The sequence below is a fragment of the Astatotilapia calliptera genome, chromosome 3, assembly GCF_900246225.1.
Source record: "Astatotilapia calliptera chromosome 3, fAstCal1.2, whole genome shotgun sequence".
Classification (NCBI taxonomy): domain Eukaryota; kingdom Metazoa; phylum Chordata; class Actinopteri; order Cichliformes; family Cichlidae; genus Astatotilapia; species Astatotilapia calliptera.
Window position 1 is genome coordinate 19,864,051 of NC_039304.1, and position 12,625 is coordinate 19,876,675.

Below are 12,625 nucleotides of genomic sequence, written 5' to 3' on the forward strand. Positions count from 1 at the left end.
CTGGTGTGGACACGTGTTTGTTTTTGGGTCTTCTGGATCTTCCTCTGTTTTCTCTGTTGTGTATCTGTGAAGGTTCTCAGTCATCCAGGTCATCGTAGTCAAAGGAGCTTGCAAAGAAAAGTGTCTGGACTTGTTTAAGTTGCTTGAAGACGTTTCACCTCTCATCCGAGAAGCTTCTTCAGTTCTAAGGTCAAATGGTGGGGAGTCCCACCATTTGACTCTCTGTTGTGGTTTTGCACCCTCATGATCACGTATGTTTTATCTCACACACACACACATATACATGAGGTCATTGATGTTTGTTTAAGTGCAGAGATGGTGCAGATAGACTTGCAGCTATTTGCGAACTTGCGGTTTCAAAAATGTTAACACAATATTTTCCATGAGCCACGTCTCTTTAAAAAGTGATCCTTCCTGTCATGGTCTGATCTAAAGGTCCATGGTCTGATCTAAATATCCTTAATTTCATTGTACATGTACAATGAGAATAAAGGGCTATTCTATTGGCGGTGTGAAGAGGGAAGGAATGAGGATTTGAACCAAAATGCAGACTCTTAGAAAAGGTTAACTTAAACCCAGCTGTATTGCTGGAATACAAAAAAATGCAAAACTACAAAAAAAATTATTTGAAACTAAACGGCAGGCAGAATACACAGCTGTACGATGAGGGAGACCGCGATGCAGGACAGAGAGAGATGCAGGCATAAATACACACAAGAACAAACAAGGGAACAAACCACAGGAGGGAATCGTAGCTAAGAGGAGCTAAGGAAGCACAGCTGGACACAATTTAAACTGAACATGATGCACAAAGCACAAGTGACTATGAAAGTAAAACAGGAAGTGTGCAAAACGCACATTGAGACACAGGCTGTGTCCAAATTCAGGGGTAGCATTCGTCGATGGCTGCATTTGTAGGCAATTACGTCACAAAGACGCGACGAAGGCTGTCCAAATTTGAAGAGTCCTCCAAATGCGGCGACAAATGTGTCCTTCATTTCCCCAGATTTGAAGGATGTGTTGGCTGTATCGTTCGTGGCCCAACATATCCCAGGATTCATTTTGGATTTCAGGATTTCAGTTTGATATGTTTTAATAATAAATTTTAAGAATAAATCAATTTGCACATCATATTCATATGAGTACGGTTTTATTAACCCTCATACTGTACAGAACCGGTGATGTCCAGACAGTATTCCTCTTGTGTTCTGCTGTGAAAACTTTAGGCATTAACATACTTGCCATGGTTTTTCTCTCTTCTCTTATTTTTTGTGTGTGATCAGGACAATTCTGGAGAAGATGGGCCTGCAGGGGAAAGTCACCCCCATGCAGGCTAGAAGAAATGGGATAACTGAAGGGTGGCTGACCTAAGAACATAAACAGAGGGATAACAACTCTACAGGGCAGAATCATGACCTCTGAATATTAAATAACCCAAAACCATAAAGTCCAAACCCAAAACGCTGGGTGCAAACCCAGGATCATGACTATATTTATATATCAACAACAGCCTTTGACACACATGTAGGCAACGTGGCTGCTTAGAAGAACAAAGATGATATTCTGTAATGCCATGTTTGTAGTTTGATCTCATATTATCACTGCATGATCTTACTTGTTGAATAAAAATATCACTGTACATTTTTGTAGAGTTGAATACAGTAAAAACAATTTTTTAGGGTTTAAAAAGTTTTAATTTATCAAAACATAAACAATATTTTCCTTTTGCAAAGTCTTCAGTGAGACGGCTTCAGAGCGTAAACAGGTCAAAAACAAGCTTTGGTGCTCAGCAGCTCTAAAAGTGTTTAAGTTGTTGACTTTGACTGTTCTCTCTGTATTCTGACACATGATGGCAGAGCTGCATACAAAAGTGCTGCCAAGTAAAAAAGCAGTAAAAGAGTCACAGACACAGAAAAAGCTCTTCAAAATTCACCAGTGACTCAGTTCATTTCAAAACACTTTATTAAACTGAATTATTGCAGAGACAAAACAAGATAAACAATCAGCGTAATAACAAAAAGCTGTGAGGGGCTTTTTTTCTAACTCTGTCTGTTTCACATTTTCGTTGCCTAATTGTAACCTCCACTCTGACCAGTACCAGTTTATACAGAGATCAAATTAGTACTGAGCAGGATTGAGTTCAGTTTATTGATGCGGCCCTCCACAAAAGGCCGAGTTTCTCATGTGGCCCCTCAGGAAAATGAATTGCCCACCCTGCTTCAGAGGGTCTCTGTGCCACAGCAGACTCCTGACCCAGAATCACACTTACAGTAAGTCATCGTCTTCAAAAGCAACCGAATGATCTGTGAGGTCAAGCTGCTCAGTTATTATTCATTTCTGGTTCTTTTCCACAGTGTTACCCCAGCAGGTGGCAGATGACCGCCCCTCTCTGAGCCTGGTTCTGTCAAAAGTTTCTTCCTGTTAAAAAATAGTTTTTCATTCTCACTGTCACAAACTGCTCACTCATAGTCGTCTGATTTGGAGTGTTTCTCTGTATTGTTGTACAGTCCTTACAATATAAAGCCCCTGGAGGCGACTGTGGTTATGATTTGGCACCTTATAATAAAAATTGTCAACTTTTATTTATATAGAACCAAATTACAGCAACAGACAGTTAAACTGAATTGAACTGAATTACTTGACAGTTGTGTGCGCTGTCTGAGGACAGTCACTGTGTTTGTAAGTAGCCGTGTTCATTTTGTCACATGTTCTTTCTACTTTCTTCTCTTTGGATTTTAAACAATTTATTGAGGACTAATGTGCACATGAAGCCCATTAGTGCTTTGAGTGCTCCAGGAGAGTAGAAAAGCACCTCCGTCCAGTGAAAGAGCGCTGCCTGCTGCCGCTCAAAGAGGTCAGAGTCCGCTGGGTCCACAACGCAGGGTCATGTCATTCTGTCAGGGGTGTCGAGTGTGGATGCGAGGAAAGGAGGACCCAAACGCTGGACTCACAGGGAGGTGAAGGCTGGTGTTTATTATGATGAGCAGATGAGCCAAACATAAGATGACTGGCTGAACTGAAATGACTGGCTTAACTGAACACACGTGCAGAGTAGACAACATTAACATCAATGACACAACAAAGACCAGGATGAAACTGAGGACTTAAGTACACTGGCTAATGATGATGATTAGGGACCGGTGAGAACACAGCTGAACATAATGAAACAGGAAGTAGAGCTAATGACACTGAGACAGAGGGCTGGCACGGTGAAGCGGGAAACATGAATGTGGAACATAAACTGAACATGAACTGAAAACACCAGGTGAACCACCCAGAAGAAAAGCTGCTCTGGAAACATGAGCAATAGTTTGACAGGTGAACAGAAAGAGCTTGAAACTCAGCTAACACGAGGCAGTTTGATACCAGAACAAAAGAGAAATGTCTCCCAAGAACAGCAACAACTTCAACTTCAACTGTGAATGTAAAGTGAGTGTAATCTCTAAGACTTGAAACTGCAGATTAGAATATTTTGATGAACATGAAACCATCAGAAATGTTACATGAACCAAATCAGTAAAAGTGGAAGATGGAGGATGGCAAACATGCAAAAGAAAAATCAATACTTAGCAGAAGTATTGTTGTGTGAAAATGTCATATAAGGTGTTCAGCATTAAAGGGGACATGAAACACTACATGTATAAAGGTTAATTTACATCATGGAGCCCAGCTCTCAAAAACTGACACAGATGTAACTCTGACTGTGAAGCTGGATTTAAGAAATAACTGCTTAAAGTTATAAAAACACATGTATCACCATATTCTGTCAGAACAGAGCAGAGGTGTGGACTCGAGTCACTTGACTTGGACTCGAGTCAGACTCGAGTCATTAATTTTATGACTTTAGACTTGACTTGAAAAAATGTTCTAAGACTTGTGACTTGACTTGGACTTTTACACCAATGACTTGGGACTTGAATTGGACTTGAACCGGTTTACTTGAAAAGACTTGATATTTTACCCCAAATATAAAATTTAACATGCATATTATATAGAGATTGAAAATGTGACGTCATTCACGGGTAGAACCGCAAAGGATTCTGGGAACTCGTGGCAAGCGGTACTAGCGCACGCAGGCTTTCAATTAAAATCAGTCACACAGCGATAAAAAGAAACACAAAAATGTCAAGAAGCCGTTGTATTATTAACTGCAATAGCCGGTCGCATGACAGCCACGGGAAGCCGACGGGTAAAGAGATCGGTTGTTATCGGATTACGTCGTTGAAGAGAAATTGTTCGAGCCATGTTTCCGAAGTAACAAAGAGGCGACTGGATTGCAGCCATTCAAAGATCAAATATAACGTCCTAGAACACTCCAGCTCACAGGTTAGTCTGCTCCAAGCATTTACACAAAGGTCAGTCTGCTGTTGTAGTTAATACGTCATTTTTCTTAACATAATTGGTGATACAAGCAAGTCTGGCGCTGAACAGAAATTGTCGCGCTATGCTCCTTTATTTATTGTGCATAAATAGTGAATTGTCCTGACACAATATTGCGTTTCGCTTCTGTTATTATGGTACATTGACAAAAACACATACTTTTATTCACAGGATAAAACAGGTTTTTTGTATCACTAATTGTCCAGTACGATTACAGCATACAGTATTGTTGTCACTGCTACATTTCTGTGATGGGTACCAGAAATTATTTCCACTACTAATTAATTACCGTTGAGCTCAAAGGTTATATTAATAAACGGTTAAGGAATGTGTATTTATGACGACGATTTGTGAGACTGGTAAACTTATGATACGTACGATGGTCTTTCGTTCTACACGGTGCATTTCAAGGTCCTGCACCCATCCGTCGGTAAACTGTACCTGGGCTTGTTGCAGTGACCGGAAGTTACTAAACTTCATGAGTGTATGCACTCACTCCAAGAACCGTATAATTATAAATATGCATATAAATATGCTAAGATGAGATAGCTGACTTCATCTAACTAGCAAATGTTTTCCAGGCTACGTTGGTGATACAGTTTTTTTTAATGTGTATGATATTTTTGTCATGCGATTTTAAAGCCGGTCCTACAACCGCATCCAAGAATAACATGCAGCTTATCTCAGAACTGTCGGTGAAAATTATTCTTGGAGCTAGGTTTAATTGAGCTGCATTTTAAAGAGGTGCAATTTCACAATTTGTGTATATTTTCTAAGTTCACTATTTTGTATGTGTTGAGAAAAACACAGATTTAAAATCATGTCTAGTACATTTCATAACTGCGTGAAAGCTCAAGGATTGAATTCAAAGTTCAGGACTTGTACTATACTGCTTTACACAGGATGAACCGACTTGATTGCACATCGAGCTTGGAGACTCGATAAGACTCTTACTGAGACTTGCAAAATGACTGTACACCTGGACAGGCATGACGGATAGTGGAAACAGCAGGAGAAGATCATCGGGGGTCTCTCTCCTGACTACACCGCTTGTATTCGCCCAAAGCCCACCAGCATTGTGGCTGAATCGGACACACCCCTCTCACACCACTCTTCACACTCCTAACATCTGGAAAAACGCCCATACCGAAAGCCATTCGGGCACACACATCCAGACTGTGCAACAGCTTTTTTCCACAAGCCATCCGTCTCCTCAACAAAAAGGGACTGGACTGATAAACACAAACGCGCACACACACATATAGAAACATACACACACACACACACACACACACACACACACACACATACACACACACACAACATTATCACTCACCTTAACTTAACTACCTCAAGCATTGAGTCTAGACTGACTAATCAACACAAGCGCAAACACACCGACCCACACCGACCTACACCACCAAACTATCGTATACACCAACCTGTAAATGCTCTTTTGCACAATATTATTACTGGATTTTTGCACTAACTTCTTTACTTCCTAGTCTTCCTTAGATAGTTAGATAGTTAGTTTTTTGTTAATTTATGTTGTAATTTATGTTAGGTCAGTCTGTCTTGTCTCTGCTAGCCAGCTAACTAGGCCTCTTAGTTAGCTAGTTTAGTGTTACCTTATGTTGTAAATTTATGTTGCATGTAGCACCTTGGTCCTGGAGGAACGTTGTTTCGTTTCACTGTGAACTAAATGTATATGGTTGAAGTGACAATAAAGCCAACAAGACAAGACTCCACCAGGTCACTTGGTTAGTTTCAGTCAAAAGACTCACATTAGGTTGTGTTAGGTAACTAATAACAGAACCAATAACTCGAGGAAAATAAGGACAGTAAAACATCAGTTTAATGGGGTCACTGGCTGCACCTCGTGCCTGTCCCATCTGTGGCTTCCTGTTGGAGAACAATAAAGTTTATTATAAAAACATTGCCTGCCCTCGATGTAAAGTGAAGTTCTGTTCTGTGTGTTTGAGTCTTTACAGAGAGTGTAACGTTAACTGTACCTTATTGACTGTTTAGGAGGTGCGACCCTCAGACACACCTCTGTACCTGTGTGGAGGAGGAAATCATCCTGATTTACTTTCATTGATTTAAACATGTGGTCTCTGATATACACATGGTATCATTTGTTGTGTGTTCTGTATTGTAAAGATTTCTTTTTGTGCAAAAATGTGAAAATGAAATGAAATGTATTTTCTTCTTTTCAGAGCAGGTGATACAGAGCTGAGTGTGGAGCTGGAGAAAAAGCTTTATGTGTAAAACTGGTTACAAAGTAGCTGTTAGTCAGCCAGCAGGTGATAAAAGCATCCAGGAAGCTCAGACTTTGTATCCAGTGTCTCTGTACTAGGGATGGGTATCGTTTAGGTTTTATCCGATACCGGTGCCAAATCGGTACTTTTGAAACGGTGCCGGTGCTCAAACGGTGCTCAAACCGGTGCTTAAAGAATGGAGAACACAAAATTGGTCCAAAAACCTCTCATATTCAGCTGGTTTTTTGTAAAAAGATAACAATGTTAGCCTTTTCTGCAGCTATGGGGCATATATGGTATCACTCTTAGCTGGAAGCAGTGCTTAAACAATGGAAAAAATACAAACTTTGTCCAAAAACCTCTCAGTTTAGCTGTTTTCCACTTTTTCTTTGGTCATTTTAGCCTTTTTTGGCCAGGGTAAAGGGAGTATCTGCCATCAAACAAGAAGACAGCCGCATGTAGCTATGATGATGTTTGCTAGTTCACCTTACATGCATTAATGTAATAACGTGGTTAGCCTACTCAACGTAAATTACACACGAACAACATTAAGCTACTCACGCAGAGAAGAACGGCTGCTGCTGCCATCAAATACGGCGCATTTCTCGGCTTTAAAAAAAAACCCGCTATGCGTCGCCAGGTGTTTCATCGGATTCTTGGTGTTACCTCCTTTGACAGTATCACAGTATCAGCTTAAAGCCCTTGTTGCAGGCTGCTGAGTTTGCATATTTTGCTGTGAAGTACAGCCAGACTTTTGACCGCTTCGCCTTGGGCATTTTTAATCTGTAGCTCTGCATAAAAGAACGTACGTACCTGGACCCGCCTACTATCCTCGGAAACGTAAAATGATTGGCTAGAAGTGTATCACAGCTCAGGAAAAAAAAGCACCGAAATAAAGCACCGAAATGTGCGCTGCTTTTCGGTCTGGTTACTACCGTTTATGTCAGAACCGGTGCCATCATGGCACCGGACACCGGTACCCATCCCTACTCTGTACATTATATGTTTCTGTGAGGTGGAGATCTAACAAACCAAACACTGCATGGGACTGTTGTGACTGTACCTGCATCCCATCTTCATTGTAGTAAACAGCGCTCTCCTCTGGTGTGTCGTGTTGGCCTGTGAGGTGATCAAATTCATCCACAAATGAAAACAAATACGTTTTTAAAGGATGTTTGTTTTATTTTTAAACTGCACGCGTTTTATGTACTCACTCTTTCTTCTAAGATCTTTAAACTCAATAAGAGAGGAGGCGACGTTTTCATATTCATCTGCTCCTGAAATGTTCATAATTTTATTTACAGGATTGTAAAAACATGGAATTAGTTTCATTAAATCCAAAACAAGTTTCATCTCTAACTGCTCTGTGCTTTCCAGCACATATACTGTACCATTTCTGTTTGTCACTTGTGTGACTGATTCATAGACATCAGCAGTACCTAAAGGAAAAACAAGCCAGGCTCACATTAATCATTTTATTAGTTACACTAAAGATCAGAGCAAAAACAGAAACTCTGTGTGAGTCAAAACCAGGACTGTAAGATCTTTAAATGTTCTTTGAAAAACTGCTGAACACAAACTGAACCTATTAAATGTTTGTGTTAATGGAGGCTTAATAAAAGTCAATATTAATAATGATAATAAAGACTGTTTTTCAATGCTGACCATGTTGAAGAGAGCCGTACACATGAGTTTCATTCAGGTTGACTCCATGATTTGTGGAGGAGCCCGGACTGTGACTCTCAGACTGGATCGACCTAAAACATGAAATAAACACAATAAACTCAAAAGTAACTGATGTTTGTTTAAAATAATAATAAAAAGTATTTTACCAACCTGGTGAAGCAGGAATCTGTGAAAGAGACAAATGTTATTACACATGTTTGTCATGTATAAATTGTTCCACTGATATTTAGTGTCATGAGATCAGAATACATGTACATGTGTGAATAATTAAAGTGTATGTAGCAAATAAACTCTCTAATACAGCATGAAAAGAAGAGGCTCTTACACTTGGACTGTCTGCAGCGATACAACAAGAGCAGGAGAATAATAATGAGAGAGACTCGACAAACCAGTCCAACCATCAACCACACAGGAGATGAAGAGCTGTCAGCTCCTGACACAGCTGCTGAAATGACTAATAATAATTAAGTAATAATAAAGTATAATACTTATTATACTGCATATTTCAGTTCTCACAAAATAGATCCAGGTGACTTCAAGCATTAAACAGACAATCTAATGTTTCTTCTCAAGCATGAAAATCATTTTTACAAAAATCCATCAAATGTTTTGATCCTGCTCACCTTTAACTGACATCCAGCTCTGTGCTGACTCTCTTCCTGAGTACTGACACTTGTAGAAACCTTCATCAGACTTTGACACTGCAGAGATCTTCAGCTCCCCTCGGGTATCATTTTCAATAAGTTTGTCATTGTGATAGAAAAACACATTGGAAAGTATTTTTTGTGTTGTCAAACTGCAGCTCAGACTAACAGAAGTCACAGGATGAACAGGACTCACCAGGATAGGACCATTACCATCATCTGTGACACAATCACACACAATTGTTTCAGTCACATCAGCTGGTGCACACTTTTAGGAAAGCTGACAAACAATAATAAGAACAGATTGTAAAAATGCTTTTCATTATGAAGATCTGATCTTGTGTATTTATAACTGTTGTATGAGTCGTACTATACTATACATTCATCATCTGGTCATCTTCAAACACTCTCTGACATTATCATAGCCCTTAATAAAAATGTTTAATATTTCTGCAGAATTCTTTCTAAAACTTTTCATATTATACTGACCAAGTTAAAGACATATAATTATCAGGACTTTACCAGCTTTAACCCTGATCAGCACTAATAAAACAGACAACACTGAGTCTGACAAATAAGTAAAATAAATGGAAAGCCAAAGAGCCGAATACTGACATGTTTAAGATGATCCTGACTTTTTTTTTTATCTTTCTCCATCTCTGAGTGAAGTTAGCTCTCTATCTTTTGTCTCCCTGTTAAATACAGCAGCTGGACCTTTAGCTAGCACTCTGCCCACAAACTTTATAGAATAGTGTCTGAAATTGACAGAATCCAGAAAGTCCAAATGTCTTTTTCCTTGTCTTCTTTGAACTCCTCCCACACCCAGGTTTTTCCTTCAGCCAGTGCCCGAGCCATGTTTTTCTTTGCCTGCCAAGAAAAATCAGCTGCCTCCAAAGTCCCACAGGCTAACCAAGCCCGATAGGACTCCTCCTTCACCCTGATGGCTCCCTTCACTTTTGCTGTCCACCAGCTGGTTCATAGGTTACCACCACAATAGGCATCAACCACCTTTCAGCCACAACTCAGTGCACCACCAGCAACAGGGATTCCCTGGTGTTCCTGGGACACACAAACCTCCACTACGATAAGGTAGCGAGACACAGAGTGCATATAATAATAATAATAATAATAATAATAATACACGTTGACTGGACTGTGTAAATGCCTGGCTGTGACTTCCCCGAGCCAGAGGACCTCAGTATAAAGAGCCAAGATGGCTTTCCACTTACAGAGGAAAATTTGCCCAACCACTTGCATAAGTGTTATGTTGTAACTTTTAATGTTTGATCTGCATCTTGAAGATGTAAGCAGCAGTGAGCTGCTATTTATTATTAGTCTTGGGAGGTTAGCTATTGTTTTTTGGGTTACTTCTTTTGGGTTTGTAATCTCAGTTTGCAGTAGACATTTCTGTGTGTTTCTTATTTTGGGTTAAGTCCTGTGTTTGTAAAGCGGTGGAATAATCAAAACATCTATTCTTTATTTAAATGTTGTTTCTGTGCCGCCTTGTGGCTTGCGGATAACTGATGCGTTTTCATGTTGGATCTTAGCTTCAATGACAGGATGTAAGATGTAAGTGTAATCACACATTTATGAAGCACTTTTCAAAGTCCATATTTTAAAGTGCTCTATAGGAGCAACAGAATAAAGTAGAATAAGGTGGCAAATAGAGGAATAGGTCAGTTAAAATAATTTCTAACAAAGACAAGGGGTTTTATTAGATAATAAGGGATTGCCACAGACAGTAGTTGCAGTTTAAAGATGAACAGTGTATAACTGCTGCTATGATTATTCTTTCTACTCTCAGTGTGGCCGTGAGTTTAATGCTCTTGGGTTTAGAGCAAAAATAAAGCAAAGCATGGTTTGTTAAGTAAGTCTTGTAGATGCCTCCATCAGAAACAGTGATCACAGCCTCTGAGCTCAGTGGAACAAAGAAAGTCTGCAAACCCACCACATCTGTCACACACATAATAATAATGGATTGCATTTATATAGTGCTTTTCGAGAACCTCAAAGCGCTTTACAATTCCACTATTCAGTCACTCTCACATTCACACACTAGAGGAGGCAGCTACAGTTGTAGCCACTGCCCTGGGGCAGACTGACAGAAGCGAGGCTGCCATATCGCTCCATCGGCCCCTCTGGCCAACACCAGTAGGCAGTAGGTAAAGTGTCTTGCCCAAGGACACAACGACCGAGACTGTCCGAGCTGGGGCTCAAACCGGCAACCTTCCGATTAAAAGACGAACACCCAACTCTTGAGCCACGATCACTCCCAGCTGTAGGTTTATTTCTCCCCTTCTTATGCAACATTGACTTCAAAACTAGGTGAATACCTGAGAATGACCAGGTGAGCCCACCTTGCATGAACTTGCATGAATTAAGTACAGCTCCACACACATTTGCAAATCTATAAAACGTAATTTATTTTTACCAATTTAAGAAACAAATTTCATCACTCTAAATAAAAAATATTTATTGATTATACACAGATTGAAATACGCACACAAAAAGTCACTATCATTCAAACACCAAATTACAGGGAAAAAAGTATTTTTTGTCCTTTTTCCAGTAGAGCCCATAGACATGTAAATATGTGCCACTGTACAAATCTGTGAAGAGGTGTAAGCCCAATGCAGGAGACAAAATTAAATAAATAATAAGGAGCTCTACCAGCTAATCGGTCTTTAAAAAGGGAGAACAAAAGAACAAAACAAGTACACTGACAAGGAAAAAGGGGACGATTTAGGCATGACTGGAAATGAAAGACAGGTGAAAACCATCTGCAAAGTTGCAAATGATATAACAATTTCTTACCTTCAGCCATTCCATAGATGACTGTACTGAGCACTAAAATAATGAATAGAACTTCATCAGACATTATACAACTGAAGAAATCAAAATCAATATAAATTAAGGCTCTTTTTAAAAGATGAACCGTAATCATCAAATTTCTGTGCTCCTACTTGTCAAACTAAACAATATAACTAAAATAATTGTAACACAGTGTGTAACTATAAATGATCCAGCATCCAACATTCAGTAAAAAAAACTCACAAGTCTGCTTTGTTCCAGCTCTCAAGTAAACAGGTTAAAGCAGTGACTCACTGTAATTCTCACAGATCAGAAACATTTTCATTAATCGGTGCCGTTCAAACAATGTCAGACGTGTACTTACAGAAAAAGCCCATCATGCAGACCAAAGAGTGCCCCATCATCACATCCAGCCTGCTGCACTCTGATCCTCAGATAATCAAACAGTTTTACTTTGCAGAAAAAAGAAAGACAGAAAAGAGTTGTGTATCGTACAGATAAGACAAGAGTATTTTTCTACAGTTTTTTCTTCTGATTGGTCTCTCTGTGCTTCCTTCCCTTTTCCACAAAACTCAAACAGTGCCTGTGGCTTTGACCGCAGCACTTGTGCATCATGTTTAATTTCCTGTGCATTGCAAACATAGATGTTTGTTTCTTGCGTTGTGTTGTTTCCTTTCTCTATAATATACAAACATGTTCTTTTGCTTGAAGTCAACATATTTGACCAGGTCAATTTTTTTATCATTTAAACTCTGACAAGTTTTTGCAGTGTCCTGTGTATCATTATCACGCTGCAATATTCCACTTGCAGCAGATTGGGAGTCACTGGGAGTGAATGTACCAAAA

The 12,625-nt window shown here is 39.6% G+C and overlaps 2 long non-coding RNA genes across 2 annotated transcripts; both read right to left on the reverse strand.

The window, feature by feature from the left end:
- Nucleotides 1-6,158: 6,158 nt before the first annotated feature.
- LOC113018857 (uncharacterized) lies at nucleotides 6,159-7,741 on the reverse strand. Its single transcript, XR_003271870.1, has 3 exons — nucleotides 7,702-7,741; nucleotides 6,393-6,438; nucleotides 6,159-6,282 (listed from the first exon to the last, which is right to left on the reverse strand). It is a non-coding gene; the product is annotated as an uncharacterized LOC113018857 (long non-coding RNA).
- Nucleotides 7,742-8,333: 592 nt separating this feature from the next.
- LOC113018855 (uncharacterized) lies at nucleotides 8,334-8,706 on the reverse strand. Its single transcript, XR_003271868.1, has 3 exons — nucleotides 8,650-8,706; nucleotides 8,475-8,490; nucleotides 8,334-8,395 (listed from the first exon to the last, which is right to left on the reverse strand). It is a non-coding gene; the product is annotated as an uncharacterized LOC113018855 (long non-coding RNA).
- Nucleotides 8,707-12,625: the final 3,919 nt, after the last annotated feature.